Raw genomic sequence first — 17,258 nt, 5'->3', positions numbered from 1 at the left:
ACGTCATTGTAGTTCACCTGGTACATTTGGATACAATTATGAAAACCAAATAACGTTATTGTAGTTCACCTGGTACATTTGGATACAATTATGAAAACCAAATTACTTCATAGTAGTTCACCTGGTACATTTTGATACAATTATGAAAACCAAATAACGTCATTGTAGCTCACCTTGTAGATTTGGATACAATTATGAAAACCAACTAACGTCACTGTAGTTCACCTGGTACATTTTGATACAAATATGAAAACCAAATAACGTCATTGTAGCTCACCTGGTAGATTATGATACAATTATGAAAAACAAACAATGTCACTGTAGCTCGGCTTATAGATTTGTACGAATCCATCTTTGACTGACCATTCAAAAAAACCTATATTTATCTTTCCCCAGACAAATACATTTACATATGCTGTATGCATCACCATGTAATCACACAAGCTGAAAAAATATTAACATAAAACATAAGCTTTATTACACAGCATGGGTGTTCAGCCATCATCATTTCCATTCTGATACGGCAAGTCGCACTCAACAAAGCATTTTCTGTAATGATGTTAGATCTAAAGTCTACAGGAGGCATCAGAGGAGTATATGTAAATGTCCACAGGCTCCCATCTCAAACTGATCCGTCTGTGTGTTGATATGGCAGATGACACACACCATCTAAATCCACCCACAATCTACCGTATCTGGTCACTGTGACTGTCTCGTCAGCCGTGACGATGACAGATATATCACGGGGAATGTGGTAGTTCTTACAAACACCTCGACCCCCCTCTGTAAATATAGACACATGAGGGTTCTCTGATGGGAACGCCAGGAACTTCCCGGGTGATATAACAGCGTAGCCATCCCGCTGCAGGTCGTCTAAGGTAAGTGCACCATTCGTTGACACGCTTGAATTGATAGTGTTCACAGTTTCGTCAGGCACAGCTGGTTCGATGTGTTCGACCTTATGGTCAGTCACATTTGCGAAGATCTTAACACTTGAACCGTTCGCAATATGGGTATTGCAATGACCCCGGAGATGCTTGTCCGTGAAACGCAGCCTGGTGGTAAAGACTTCCATCGTATCCCCTATCTTCGAGAAAAGTGTCCCCATCGTGGAAATAATACAATTCCTAGAAACTGGTGAATCTTACTAAAAAGGCTGAAGTCTGCCAAATGTATATGTAGATCCGTGTGTATGATTACTTGAATGTCGTATATCAAGCACTTGTCCAGAAATAGATGAAGTAGCGATTGTTATTTCGTTTTAGGGTCAGCGGGCACTTATTCTCAATGTCAAACTGTGGCTGTGGTTGTCGCTACTTCCTTGTCTGTTTGCTGATGTCGTACAGCTTTCTCGGTTACATCAAGCTTGGCGCTTAATGTCGATCAGAAGTCATAAAGAAACACTATACACGTGGTATTCACTGTGTTGTGTAGCTCCTATTCATAAGCTGGGCTTCAAATCACGTGAAAAGTACCTATCGGTGTCTGTTTCTGAGTCGTCAACGTGCAGACCAGCTAGCGCTCGCAGTGATGAGCCGTTCTAATCGGGTCTTTCCGTAATCTTCGGCATGTGTCGGAATGGTTCACTTTAATATATAGTTTCGTATTTTTCAAATGTGGACGTTTTACATGTTTTGTATTTTGTATATTTATCTTTGGCAATATCAGTGTTTTTCAAATTTTTAAAAGACAAAAAAAATGTGGAGATTGAATTTTACCAGTACTCCCCCATCAAAGTAGCATCACCCGCGAGACATTGTAATTTACTTGGTTGTGTTTAGTTTGTGAGTTTCCTTGTTAGCCGATTCAGTTTACATTTAGTGTATCACTACTTATATATATGGGGCATGGGTCTCGCTGTGCAGAGTTGCGTCCCTTGGGCGCGCCAGAAACACATAATCGTGGGTTCGAATCCCGGTTCGCCCCGATTATGTGTCTAGGTTTGTCAGAAACATACCCGTGCTCGTGGGTTCGCCAAAGTGGTAAACGTCTAAGACCTGCATCACTTCGGGCTTTCCTCCCACATTAAGCTGACACGCCGTGATATAACAGGAATATTGTTAACAGTGGCGTTAAACCTAACCCACTCACTGGTTTATGTATGCAATATATCATACCTATATTTGTGGTTGTAAACATCACATGGTATATATAGTGTTGCGTAGACTCGTGGATATGGTGTACACAGGCGAGGATAGTAATTGCGACGAATCTAGGATTTGAACCCACGATGAGTGATCATGAAATGACTAAGGGACACAACCCTGCAGCACCTGAAGCCAAATGGGCCAGTCATTGTTGCGAGTTAGCTCTATGTAGCGCATGTTGTAGACGCTACTGTTCAATACATGTCGCCGTGGGATGTCAGTAACATGCTAAACACTTCAAGCAGACAGTCAACAGTCACTTTGTGAGAGCAGTTTGCCTCCCCAACATCACAAAGAAATATTTCATATTACGAACGCTTCGTGCAATTCTAGTTTGCCGTACTGTACCCACGGGTAGGGTAATTCGTTCTCGTTACTTTGTTTATGCTTCTGCAGTCCTATACTGTCACAAATATGAAACATTTGCTATTGTGAGAAAAATATTTATTTCTTCCCACCGAGTAGGTAGACTTTATTCGGTAATTACAGTAAACTACGTTTATAACGAACACGCTTATAACAAACTAACGGATAAAACGAACTTAGTTTTTAGTCCCGACCATTTGTTATATGCTGTATGTATGCTTATAACGAAGTACGGTTATTACGAACTAAAATTAGTTGTCCCCTCGAGTTCGTTATAACCGTAGTTTACTGTAACCATCTAGCTTTCGGTTCTACAACATTTTTCTTTAATTTCATCCTCATTTCACAAGCTCGACAATAATTTCAAGGGATCAGTTTAAGAAATGTTTTTTAATAGTTTTTTTTATAGTTTGATGTTATTTTATTTTAGGAAAAAAGTAAACGATATAACAACAAGAGACTTTATGTAGTCTCGTTTCTCAGTACGGTGTGAAATATGTAAATGTGTGCCAACTTGAACTTAGTTCTTAGAAGAAAGATAAACCTTTGCATGTATAATATCCAGATAGTCAATATCAAATATATGACTTAAGTAATAATTCATAACTCACGCTCATTCACCTTAAGCTCTAATATTGACATACAATAGACCGTTGGTGGTTTAAACATGGATATGCATTCTTGCGATACTGTGCACGCCTTAAAGGTACAGACGTTTTCAAATTAGTTACACGCGGTATATTCGAAAGGACAAACACATTCCAAGATATGTATAACCCTGCATTGTACGGTGTTGTTGGGCGTTACGCAAGCATGACCTCCCAGCACAGGTATCGGTATATCCGTTAGGGGAGATTTCGAAATGAATCTGTAACTAAATATTATAAAGCTGTTGCAGCGCAAAGAAACCCGGAACCAGTTTTCCTAAGAAGCGACGTAATGCAGCCTGCAAGATTATCCAAGTTCTCGGCAGGGACGGGGATATCACTGCGCCGAGTGTCGGGAGTTCTGTGCCTTTCAACATTGCATCAAATACACATCGCGATCTGTATTTATCTAGCAGATATCTCAAAATAAGTGGGTGAATAGACAGAATATTCTTTCATCGGGATTTGAGAAGACAATGCAGTCCTTATTTAGAGAAATATTTCCAATAAAAAACTGTTCTTGCACCTTTAACATTATCGTTTAAAATCATTCATTAAACATGTCAAATGTAATCTTTGGTATTAGAAATCGAAGTCAATATTTAATTAAGCAACCTACATTATAACATTTTCAATGATTCATGCAAAAGGAGCTAACGTATTTATATCCGACCCCTTGAAGTTGAGGTAGGATATTTCCGTGGTTAGCGAGTTCGGCTGTCATGAATATATCTTGGGTCGGAATGAAACCTTATACAGCTAACCCGCGATAATCCGGACAGGAGCGTACAATGATATTCACCGGGATTAGGGAATCTTCAGCTTTGAGTAAATGTCCTTTAGTAAGTATATATAGTAAGCACGGACACTGTGGAAAATCATAAACATTTTCAAATTAAAAATATTTCTGTTGTGTAAATATTTCAACAAGTGACTGATTTTAATAACATTAAATATCAATTACTTCTCACAGAAATAGTAAAACGATAAAGATCATGATGTTACTTAGAGGTAGTCATTGAGCACTCAGTCCAAGCGCTGCTTAATCCGAGGCTTTCATTATAGTGATTTATCATCCAAAACTAGGCATCCACTGGGTGAGATCAAGCCATATCTACGAGAAGATATCGCTACCATGAAATCGCATCACAGTGATTTGCAGACCATTGTGACGTCATTTGTTGTTATATCGTCACAATCAAATGACATCACTAATATATCTGAAGCTGGTTACTTGTACATTTCACACTCAAAACACTGGTTATTTCTGTTTACAAACGGAAAAAGTTAGAACAATGATTTTGGATGATAAATAGAAACTCACCCTCGAGTCGATAAAATCTGTTTACTCGGGTGAAATTATCTACTTCTACAGCGTCACTGGGTTTATACACATAAGTTCTACCAAAAGACGTGAAAAGATGGTACTTGTCTGGCGCTCGGCATGAAGGGGCTAAAACAAGGACTGGTCGGCTCGGAGTCAGTACACTGTGTCTGAGTGGGGTATTCATGTTAAACTGCGGCATGGTATCTCAGTGAGCTAGCACTATAAATCGGCATCAGTCCGGACTAGTAAAAGCAGCCACACAAACACACACACGTACATGCACGTCGCTATATAAGTGCAATAATCTTGGACGCGACGTTAAACCCCATTTCACCTCACGTCACCTCATCTTGTAGCAGTGTCGGCACTCAGACAGCGGGATCTCAATCTTGTCAGTGCCTAAACATCTGTGTAGACATATGCACAGTTTATCAACTGATTGTCAATTAAGCTCTGGAAAATATTTTAATACGGATGGTATGTGGTAGGAATCTACAAGGATACAACCCTGCTGATCTGTCTATCCTTCGTGGGAATATCTCAAAGCTTGGCGATATTTTTCTATTTTTCCCGCTGGTTTTAATTTGCAACGATATTATAGCATAACATTTTATGGCCTACTGATGTCTTAGTGAAGCTTATGTATGTCACACAACACTGAGGGTGACAGGAGTTGTGTTTAACGCCACAATTTACAGTATTCCAGTTTTATCAGGGCGTGTCAGATTAATGTGAGAGGAAAACCTGAAGTGATGCAGGTCTCAGATGTTAATGGGCAACACCTGAGTGAGACCCACAAGCACGGGGCATACACATAAGCAAGATACTGGCTCTAAGCAGATCACATGAGCAGCTTTCTTGGAGGCATTGGAAGAGAACCCTTCAAAAACCTAGGTTTGGAAGAGAACCCTTCAAAAACCAAGGTTTGGAAGAGAACCCTTCAGAAACCAAGGTTTGGAAGAGAACCCTTCAAAAACCATGGTTGGGAAGATAAGCTGGTTACTGGTTTCCTTTCCATCTTCATTTAGCCGAGGTTGTGAGTAGTGTAATATAGGGCATATCACTGTGATAGTTTTATAAAAAGAGGCTTAAAAGCGCTGGGTTTTACGTTAAAGAATATAACTTTGTCGCATACTGTAAATATAGTTTAAAGTGGTGATGTTTAAGAGACGTCTCATCAACCTCAATGTACAGCCTGTTAATTGGAGAAATTCTGACAGATCCAAGACAGTGTCTTCGACCTTCAAGGTAGAATCTTGTTGTTGAGAGTTGCTTGTGCAGGCTCCGCCAAAGATGATTGAGGCGAGGCCAAGTTTAGAACGGTGTTCTTTACAAGTGAAGGAGGGTTGATTGATCTCCTGCTCATTTGGAATTAGTAACAACTGCAAATGAAGTGGCAAGAAAGTAAGCCGGTGATCAAAATGGATTCACAAGAATTTGGTTTCCTTTGCTACTTTAATGGGAGCACTCGCCACATCGTATGTCGTTTATATTTACGACAGACATGACATACAATCAGCTTCTGATTAAGAAAACGTAACATCGTGACAGTCATATATTTTAGACAAAGATGCATCTGTCTCCCAATCGTGTGCATACTCTTAGCTTGACATGTTACAAAGAATGACCCATCAACAGTGTCATGTAAAACTTAAAGTCATGATTAACTATAAATTTTGATATTAAACAACGTTGGCGATAATAATACCCTGTAGGACACCCTGATCTTGATTTGTAAAAATCAGACATGCTATGCTTGTCGTAAAAGGCGACTAACGGGATCGGGTGGTCAGGAACGCTGACTTGGTTGATGCATGTCATCGATCCCAATTGCGTGGATCGATGCTCATGATATTAATCACTGGATTGTCTGGTCCAGACTCGATTATTTACAGACCGCCGTCATACAGCTGGAATATTGCTGAGTGCGGCGTTAAACAACCAACCAACCATTTCACCTCACCTCACCGAACGAGTACAAGCAACACACACATCCACACACACACATATCTAAACATCTTTGGGAATGTGTTGAAATTCAAAACGGAATACACATTTGGTGTGTTCTGTCTTAACACATTTAGGGTCTGAACTCATGAAATGAACTAGCGTCTCACAGCCTAAACACAACATCCCCATAATCTAAACATGTTTAAACATCTGTGCCACAAAGTGCATATCAGTGTGCATTATCCTACACTATAAATAAACGAAGCTTAGATAATTGTGACCCATTTGTGACGTCAACAGCCTCCGTAGCACGGTGGGAGCGTGAAGTACGACACGTCAAGAGGATGCAGATTGGCATCCTGCCGAGTATTTAAAAACATGTTGTGTTTATAAATGTGTTGTTGCTGTATGACTAATACTATTTCTCAAATACATATAATGGAAGCAAACAATAAAAGTACAGTAAACTACGTTTATAACGAACACGCTTATAACGAACTGACGGATATAACGAACTTATTTCTTAGTCCCGACCATTTGTTGTATAAATGCTGTATATATGATTATAACGAACTACGGTTATGACGAACTAAAATTAGTGGTCCCTTCGAGTTCGTTATAACCGTAGTTTTCTGTATGTCTGATTACTACGATAGACCCCGACCCTTGTAAGTTACTCCAAAACTTTTATATTCCTAAAAGACACTAAAAAATGAATAGAAAAAAGCCGCCACTTTTTAATTACCTACACTGAATCTCAAGGAGACACGTTTAGCTTTCAAACACATCCCTAAACATGATTAGATTCTAAACTCGTCAGTGTAACACCTTGTTCTTTCATTTTCGATATCAAATTCTGTAATATCAAAGAATAATCGATACCTGTCTCTCACACACTTTGCAGGTGTCCAGTGCTCTGTGTGGAGAGGGACCGCCTCCGTGGTCTAATGGTAGAGCGTCCGCCCGGAGAGCGGAAGGTCCGGGGTTCGATCCCCAGCCGCGTCATACCAAAAGACGTTAAAAGATGGTAGTTGTTGTTACCCTGTCTGGCGCTCGGCATTAAGGGGCTAAAACATGGACTGGTCGGCCCCGAGTCAGTATACTGTGTCTGAGTGGGGTATTCATGTTAAACTGCGGCATGATATCTCAGTGTGCTAGCACTATAATTCGGCATCAGTCCGGGCTAGTACAAGCAGCCACACATACACACACACACACACACACACACACACACACACACACACACACACATCTTGGACGCGACGTTAAACCCCATTTCACCTCACCTCACCTGTGTGGAGAGACAAAAACTGAGACTCGACAAACATATATGTGAAACATAATATATTTATTTAGGTCCCTGGTATCAGGTACAATACATCGCAGTGTTCTCCTCTCAAGATGTCAGATATATTCTTTCAAACGTATTCCTGATAATTATCGTACACACATACACACATTTCATGGCTATTACTAGTATGTCATGCAGGTCCTCACACGGTCACGACAAACACATTGTTCTTGATATACATGTTTGTTAAATCTGTAAACGTAGTGATACAAAACTAAACATTGCTGGGGATAATTCCGAATCGAAATGACAGGAAAGTTAAGGTGTTCTCAATTTTCAATATTCACAGTAAAACACAAATGAAAACAAATCTACATCATATGAAATAACACAATAGTGAATGCAGGAATGGCCTTTTGGGCCGCTCGAATAGGTCTTCAGCAACCCATGCCTGCCGTAAAAGGCGTCTATGCTTGTCGTAAGAGGCGACTAACGGGATCGGGTGGTCAGCCTCGCTGACTTGGTTGATGCATGTCATTTTGTCCCAGTTGCGTGGATCGATGCTCATGATGTCAATCACTAGATTGTCTGGAAATGAAACCCTGCTCAATATGAACAAGATACGAGTTTTATTAGCCATTTAGATTTCTACTAACATAACAATATACAACATTTCGAATGATCAAAGTCGCAAGTAGGTTAATACATCTATAAGATGCGCAAGGGTTACATACCGAATACAAACATTGTCACTTTTGAGAACCTTATATTGTTCTAATCCCTGTAAGAACACCCAGAGAATGGCCTACACTTAAGATTACATCGTGCGCTACTTGTAGTGACTAACCGATGACGACCTTTTGTCGCAGGTGAAAAATCAATATAAAAAAAAGGACAAAAACTAGCAAACTCCGGTACATTGGTGGAACAGGGAAATAGCAAAAGCTAGGAGAGTGAGAAAGAAAGCTCTAAATAGGTCAAAAGGGCAGCCAGGACAAAAGTAAGACAACTCATAGACGATTCTAAAAAAGAGTCATGGCAGACCTTCTGGAAATCTCTTAATGAAAAAAGAAAAGCAAAAACAGTCTGGAACAAAATACACGCAATCAGCTAGGGCAAGCGTAAACCCACAAAAATTCCCAAGTTAGCCAACGAACATGCAGTCATGAAGAGGGCAACATTCTGGCTGAGCACTTCTCATCTGTCAGCAGCAACACAAATTGCAGCAAAGAATTCAAACAGGAAAAAATACTTATACTTAAGATATCAAAACAGGCGCAAAGAAAACACCTGGTATACAATACACCATTTACTGTGACAGAGTTTGATGATGCAAAACAACATAGAAAAGGCACAGCACCTGGTCTTGATACAACCAGTTACGAGATATTGAAAAACGAACCTGAGAGCCACCAGAAAGTCACTACAAAGGGTTACACCCTCCCTGGACTTTAAAAACTCCCAAAATTGACACTGATTTAACTTCAGAAGTCACTCAAAAAGAAAACCCAACCCTACTACGATCAATAGCTGTCACTAAAATTCAAACTACCTGGGACAGCTGGGTCCATATATACACTGATGGATCCAAGAATTCTATCAACAACAGCTAGCTCTAGACAAAGCGGAGATACAGCCTATTCCCTTTAGTAAACTAGAGATAAAATGCAAAATCAAAGCCTCCATAGCCCGAAGATGGCAAGCCCAATGGGACACAAGTAAGATCCGCAGATGGATATATAAAATTCAACCCAAGATCCACCAAAAGCCATACAAAAACTCAAATGAAAGGAAAGTTGAAATTGCCATCTCACACCTCAGACTCGGTCACCAAAAGCCCGGGTTCGGCTAAAACAAGAATTGCGGTTAGATCCGCTGTCTCTCGTAGATCTCATAAAGCCAATGGCGAAGGCCAAATTAACTCTATTTCTGAGAGATTGACAGCTACTCGAACGTATATAAACAGAGCATCCAAAGATAAAAATGAAATTCATTCAACATACGAAAATAGAAATAAAATCAATACAAAAACAGATATTCTATGAATACCAAAACTCACAATAGATATGTGTACCCTACTCACACACATGAGTCCCAAAGAGGGACAGGTCAGCCGAAATTGCTAAGGCAGAAGGTGACCTCTTAAACACTTAAAGCAACAACAACAGCAACGATGACCTTGGACAAACCACCTGTGCAGGATACGGGGTTTGAATAGGTCCCCAGCAAACCTGGCTGGTCGTTACAGGCGACTGTACGGATCGGGTGGTCAGGCTTGGTGACTTGGTTGATTGTGTTTTCTCGTATCTCGATAGCGTGAATTTTTGTTCATAATATTAATCAATGGATTGTCTGGTCTAGATTCGATAATGTACAGGCCGCCATTATAAAGCTGGAATATTGCTATGGGCATGACACAAACCTACACAGAGCATCGCCTGCTATTAAACTAAATGAAATAAAAAAACACTGTGCGGTGACTTGTAAATAAGCCATTGATTCCCATCAGAGGGTGAGAACCTGAGTGTTCATTTTGCTTTCCTGTCCAACTGTCTCGAAGACGTCAATGGAACACGAGGTACATGTAGTCTAGGTTCACGATTATAGCCTGGTCTCCAATCGTTTCCCTGTGTATCCAGCCACAGCTCGCCATATTTGGCAATTCGGATGTCCTTGAAATCTACTTCGATTACAGAAACGTCATATCGAACTCTGAAGTTTTTACACACAATACCTCCCTCTTCTGTCCAAATGGGAACGTGGGGATCACTGGAGGGGAAGGCCAGGTATCTCCCAGAAGGAACACGTGCATAGCCTTCACACAGAAGGGCGTCAGGTGAAACATTATTATTCGTCACGTTACAATTATGAGCGTTGGCAAACACACTCACAGGTTTCGTTACAGTTGTTATAGCTTGATCGATCCTGTGGTCGGTGACATTCGCAAAGATCGTAGAATTGGTAGCATTTGCAATGTGGGTGTTAAACGTATATCTAAGGTGTACTGCCGTGTAAGGGATCTCGCCGTGCCTTATTAAATGCCAGGTGGCAGTTAAAAAGTCGACAATCTTCCCTAAGAGGATGGTCATAAAATAATACATACTTCTGACTTTCGTGTGTATGAAGCTCACTTCATCCAGTCGAGTTTATCAGTCAGGTCCTGTGATAAGGTCCTACACAATGACGTTGTGCACAAACATGTATGTCAATCCCTCTTCAACCAGTCCAGTATATCAGGTCCTGTGATAAGGTCCTACACAATGACGTTGTGCACAAACATGTTTGTCAATCTCTCTTCAACCAGTCCAGTATATCAGGTCCTGTGATAAGGTCCTTGACAATGACGTTGTGCACAAACATGTTTGTCAATCTCTTCAACCAGTCCAGTATATCAGGTCCTGTGATAAGCTCCTACACAATGACGTTGTGCACAAACATGTTTGTCAATCTCTCTTCAACCAGTCCAGTATATAAGGTCCTGTGATAAGGTCCTACACAATGACGTTGTGCACAAACATGTATGTCAATCCCTCTTCAACCAGTCCAGTATATCAGGTCCTGTGATAAGGTCCTTGACAATGACGTTGTGCACAAACATGTATGTCAATCCCTCTTCAACCAGTCCAGTATATCAGGTCCTGTGATAAGGTCCTACACAATGACGTTGTGCACAAACATGTTTGTCAATCTCTCTTCAACCAGTCCAGTATATCAGGTCCTGTGATAAGCTCCTACACAATGACGTTGTGCACAAACATGTTTGTCAATCCCTCTTCAACCAGTCCAGTATATCAGGTCCTGTGATGAGGTCCTACACAATGACGTTGTGCACAAACATGTTTGTCAATCCCTCTTCAACCAGTCCAGTATATCAGGTCCTGTGATAAGGTCCTTCACAATGACGTTGTGCACAAACATGTTTGTCAATCTCTCTTCAACCAGTCCAGTATATCAGGTCCTGTGATGAGGTCCTACACAATGACGTTGTGCACAAACATGTTTGTCAATCCCTCTTCAACCAGTCCAGTATATCAGGTCCTGTGATAAGGTCCTTCACAATGACGTTGTGCACAAACATGTTTGTCAGTCCCTCTTCAACCAGTCCAGTATATCATGTCCTGTGATGAGGTCCTTCACAATGACGTTGTGCACAAACATGTTTGTCAATCCCTCTTCAACCAGTCCAGTATATCAGGTCCTGTGATAAGGTCCTACACAATGACGTTGTGCACAAACATGTTTGTCAATCTCTTCAACCAGTCCAGTATATCAGGTCCTGTGATAAGGTCCTACACAATGACGTTGTGCACAAACATGTTTGTCAATCCCTCTTCAACCAGTCCAGTATATCAGGTCCTGTGATAAGCTCCTACAGAATGACGTTGTGCACAAACATGTATGTCAATCTCTCTTCAACCAGTCCAGTATATCAGGTCCTGTGATAAGGTCCTACACAATGACGTTGTGCACAAACATGTATGTCAATCCCTCTTCAACCCGTCCAGTATATCAGGTCCTGTGATAAGCTCCTACACAATGACGTTGTGCACAAACATGTTTGTCAATCCCTCTTCAACCAGTCCAGTAAATCAGGTCCTGTGATAAGGTCCTACACAATGACGTTGTGCACAAACATGTTTGTCAATCTCTCTTCAACCAGTCCAGTATATCAGGTCCTGTGATAAGCTCCTACACAATGACGTTGTGCACAAACATGTTTGTCAATCCCTCTTGAACCAGTCCAGTATATCAGGTCCTGTGATAAGGTCTTTCACAATGACGTTGTGCACAAACATGTATGTCAATCCCTCTTCAACCAGTCCAGTATATCAGGTCCTGTGATGAGGTCCTACACAATGACGTTGTGCACAAACATGATTGTCAATCTCTCTTCAACCAGTCCAGTATATCAGGTCCTGTGATAAGGTCCTACACAATGACGTTGTGCACAAACATGTATGTCAATCCCTCTTCAACCAGTCCAGTATATCAGGTCCTGTGATAAGGTCCTACACAATGACGTTGTGCACAAACATGTTTGTCAATCCCTCTTCAACCAGTCCAGTATATCAGGTCATGTGATAAGGTCCTACACAATGACGTTGTGCACAAACATGTATGTCAATCCCTCTTCAACCAGTCCAGTATATCAGGCCCTGTGATGAGGTCCTACACAATGACGTTGTGCACAAACATGTTTGTCAATCCCTCTTCAATCAGTCCAGTATATCAGGTCCTGTGATGAGGTCCTACACAATGACGTTGTGCACAAACATGTATGTCAATCCCTCTTCAACCAGTCCAGTATATCAGGTCCTGTGATAAAGTCCTACACAATGACGTTGTGCACAAACATGTTTGTCAATCTCTCTTCAACCAGTCCAGTATATCAGGTCCTGTGATAAGATCCTACACAATGACGTTGTGCACAAACATGTTTGTCAATCCCTCTTCAACCCGTCCAGTATATCAGGTCCTGTGATGAGGTCCTACACAATGACGTTGTGCACAAACATGTTTGTCAATCTCTCTTCAACCAGTCCAGTATATCAGGTCCTGTGATGAGGTCCTACACAATGACGTTGTGCACAAACATGATTGTCAATCTCTCTTCAACCAGTCCAGTATATCAGGTCCTGTGATAAGGTCCTACACAATGACGTTGTGCACAAACATGTTTGTCAATCCCTCTTCAACCAGTCCAGTATATCAGGTCCTGTGATAAGGTCCTACACAATGACGTTGTGCACAAACATGTTTGTCAATCCCTCTTCAACCAGTCCAGTATATCAGGTCCTGTGATAAAGTCCTACACCGTAGCGTTGTGAAAGTCAGTTAGGTTCTCATAATGCGGTAACTCACACAAATGCTAATTGCCAAGCGTTATTGTTGAATTTCCTCGAAAGAAGCTGAGTACATTTGAGAATGTTGAACTGGAACCAGTGCGATAACTGCGCTTCCCATGTGTCATGCAGCTGTTGAGTAATGCAGCTCTTATCAGCTGTGACCTCTTTGTCAAGCATTGTAAGTAATAAATTTTGTTTTAGCATACGTTGGCGTACTAAGTCATAAGGGAAGCACTCCAATTCAGCAAGTGTTTGTCCAGTCATCTGAACGTCTGAGCCTCCGCGGGGACTCTGGGTTAGAATAGGTCCCTACTAACCTAAAAGTATGTTATCAGAGTAACAACTAGTTATTGTAGAACCGTATTTCCACATACCACCTGTTGACACGTTACTGAACACAAATACACTCGATGACATGTTTTGCATACAATTTTATTTTAAAAAGTTATGGCACTTTAAACTCTTTGCAATATCAATTCAATAGACTAATTCGACAACGCCCCATATTGAGAGACTTTCTGACACCCACATAAAATGTTTCAAAGGATTTACTCTTCGCAAAGCCAAAGCTATGAAAACATGAAGTGCATTTCATGACCATGACAATGGCAGTAATGGGATCTCCCAATCGCCGGGCAATGACACTTTTATGGAAATAGAAACAAAATATAACTTATAGTAAGAAATTACAAAAAAACATATACTGCCAGAAACAGTAAACAGTAAGCAAAACTTAAAGCAGCTGGTCCTGATGATGTAGTTATCAAAATTTTGAAGTGTTCTTCATTTGAAGTTATGCCTTTTCTTTGCATATGTGTCAATAAGTTATTTGAAAATGGAGTTTTCCCCAGCAATTGACCATGTTCTATAATAATCCCCCTGCATAAAAAAGGAGACAGGAGTGACCCGGATAACTATAGAGGTATTTCATTAATGAGCATTTTAGGAAAAGTATTTACTACAATATTAAACAATAGAATTTCTAAATGGGCGAACATGCGTGATACGATTCCTGAATTTCAAGCTGGCTTCAGAAATGTTATTCTACCTCAGATCATATATTTACACTTTATGCAATTATTCAAAAATCCTTGTCACGGCGTAAGTATAAATTGTATGAAGTATGAAGAAATTTAAAAAGGCTTTTGATTCGCTTTAAGCTATGGACATGTCTACAAGAAGCTGGTTTACGTTGGAAAATGTTTAATATTCTAAAATCAATGTATTCTTATGTGAGATCATGTGTTCGTTGTGGGGATGGTGTAACGCATATTTAAAATTTTCTTTTGGGCCTAAGACATGGCTGTATTTTGAGTCCGAATTTTATTACGAAATAGCTGCCAATGGTAAACATGGTATCCAAATTTTCCAATTTTGATAGAAATATTAATGCTACTTTTCGCAGACGATGTCATTTTAGTGTCAGATACTGTTGTTGGTCTACAAAGGCAATTAAATATTTTAAGTAAATGAAGTACACGAAAGAAGGAAATTATCAGTAAATATGGAAAAAACTAAAATTGTGATCTTTAGAAAAGGTGGTCCAATAGCGTCGAAAGAAAGATGGTCATTCGATGGTCAGTTGGTCAATATAGTAATCACTATTCACATTTAGGAATCTGGTTTTCATACACAAAGAATTGAAACAAAATATGCCCTTGACTTGTCCTTGGGTGCAAAGTAAGCTTTAATAAGTGTAATGGCTATTGCTCATAAAGTTGAAACGATGTCACCTCATATCTTCTTTAAGTTTATTAATACCAAGATACAACCAATTTTATCGTATTGTTCTGAAGTTTTGGATTTTAATGTTATGACAGTTTAGAGAAGGTTCACGTATTAGTCGGATCTTCTAAACCAAATTTCATGGTTTATGGTGAATGTGGTAGATACACATTATCTATTAACTCTCACACTAGATAAAAAATGCTGGTTTAAAATCCTTCATATGCATGAACAACGTCTGATTAAATTAGCTTATAACATGCTTCTACATTTACACAACATTGGAAAGAATACTTGGACATCGCATACAACAAGTCTTTTCTTTTCTCATGGTTTTGGTTTTATATGACTATGTCAGTCAGTTGGAAATGGAAATATGTTTCCTTATGAATTCCGAAATCGGTCTATAAATACATGAATGTTCTACCAAGAATGGCATTCCACTTCAGAGAATAGTTCACGTTATGAATATTACAAAACTTTCAAGACTTAACTTCAATCAGAAATATATTTATCAGGACTTGTATATGGGCCGGAAGCCTTTTGTACAATATACTTCTTTTGACCTTTGAAACACATAGGATAAATGAATTTATTATTCGTTGTAATGTTTTAATTAAAATGAGAGTGAGTGAGTATGGTTTTACGCCGCTTTTAGCAACATTCCAGCAATATCACGGCGGGGGACGCCAGAAATGGACTTCACACATTGTACCCATGGAATCGAACCCGGGTCTTCGGCGTGACGAACGAACCCTTTAGCCACTAGGCTACCCGACCGCCCCGATTAAAATTTGAACTACCACACACTGGGAAGAAATCATTGAACATAGCTTGTGGATATGTTTTGTTTGTTTCTTGTTTAACGCCACACAGCAATATTCCAGCAATATGACGGCGGTCTGTAAATAATCGAGTCTGGACCAGACAATCCAGTGATTGATATCATGAGCATCGACCCACTCAATTGGGATTCGATGACATGCATCAACCAAGTCAGCAAGCCTGACCACCCGATCCCGTTAGTCGCCTCTTACGACAAGCATAGTCGCCTTTTGCGGCAAGCATGGGTTGCTGAAGACCTATTCTACTCCGGTGCTTCACGGGTTTTGTGGAGACGTCGAAACATGTTCTATTGTGCCATCAGACAATCTTGCCAAGATCCCGTTAATTGTAACGATTGCAACATTGGGTATAACACCGAAACGGTAAGTGCTGTTTACGAAATTGGAACCAACCGTACCTTAGGAAGAACACAATGGCACATCAAATATCCACCACCCGGTTGAATACGTACCCCATAATATAGCTCTTTAAAACCATCTGTTGGTATATTTGCATACATTTTGGGAAAAAAACCATTTCCATGATCATAACAAGTCTCTGCTAAAAGCAGAATCCATTGGAGTGAGTGAGTGAGTGAGTTGGGTTTAACGCCGCTTTTAACAGTATTCCAGTTATATCGCGGCGTGTCAGCTTAATGTGGGAGGAAAGCCCGAAGTGATGCAGGTCTCAGACGTTTACCACTTCGGTGAAACCCACGAGCACGGGTATGGTGCTGACAAACCTAGAAACATAATTTGGGCGAACCGGGATTTGAACCCACAATCATAGGTTTCTGGCGTGCCAAAGGGACGCAACTCTGCACAGCGAATCGCGGCGCCTTAGACGACTGGGCCACCCGTGCCCCAGAATCCATTGGAATATTCTGACTTATAATGAGCATCTGTTTGTGACTGACTCTCAAATAGTGATGATACCAGAGCTCTGTTCCACAAAGCGATCTTAGCACTAAGATGATTGTAAGTCCCATACATACAGGTTTACGATAATCGTAGCACTAAGATCCCTTTCAGGAACAAGATATATGTGTTTGTTACATACTTTGGTAATGACCGATGGCAACTCGTCAGACCCCTGGCAAGTTTAGACGCACAACCCCGCGGGGATACCGGGTAA

The sequence above is a fragment of the Haliotis rufescens genome, unplaced genomic scaffold, assembly GCF_023055435.1.
Source record: "Haliotis rufescens isolate VD_foot unplaced genomic scaffold, xgHalRufe1.0.p SCAF_5, whole genome shotgun sequence".
NCBI classification, from domain to species: domain Eukaryota; kingdom Metazoa; phylum Mollusca; class Gastropoda; order Lepetellida; family Haliotidae; genus Haliotis; species Haliotis rufescens.
This window is presented reverse-complemented; position numbering follows the sequence as displayed.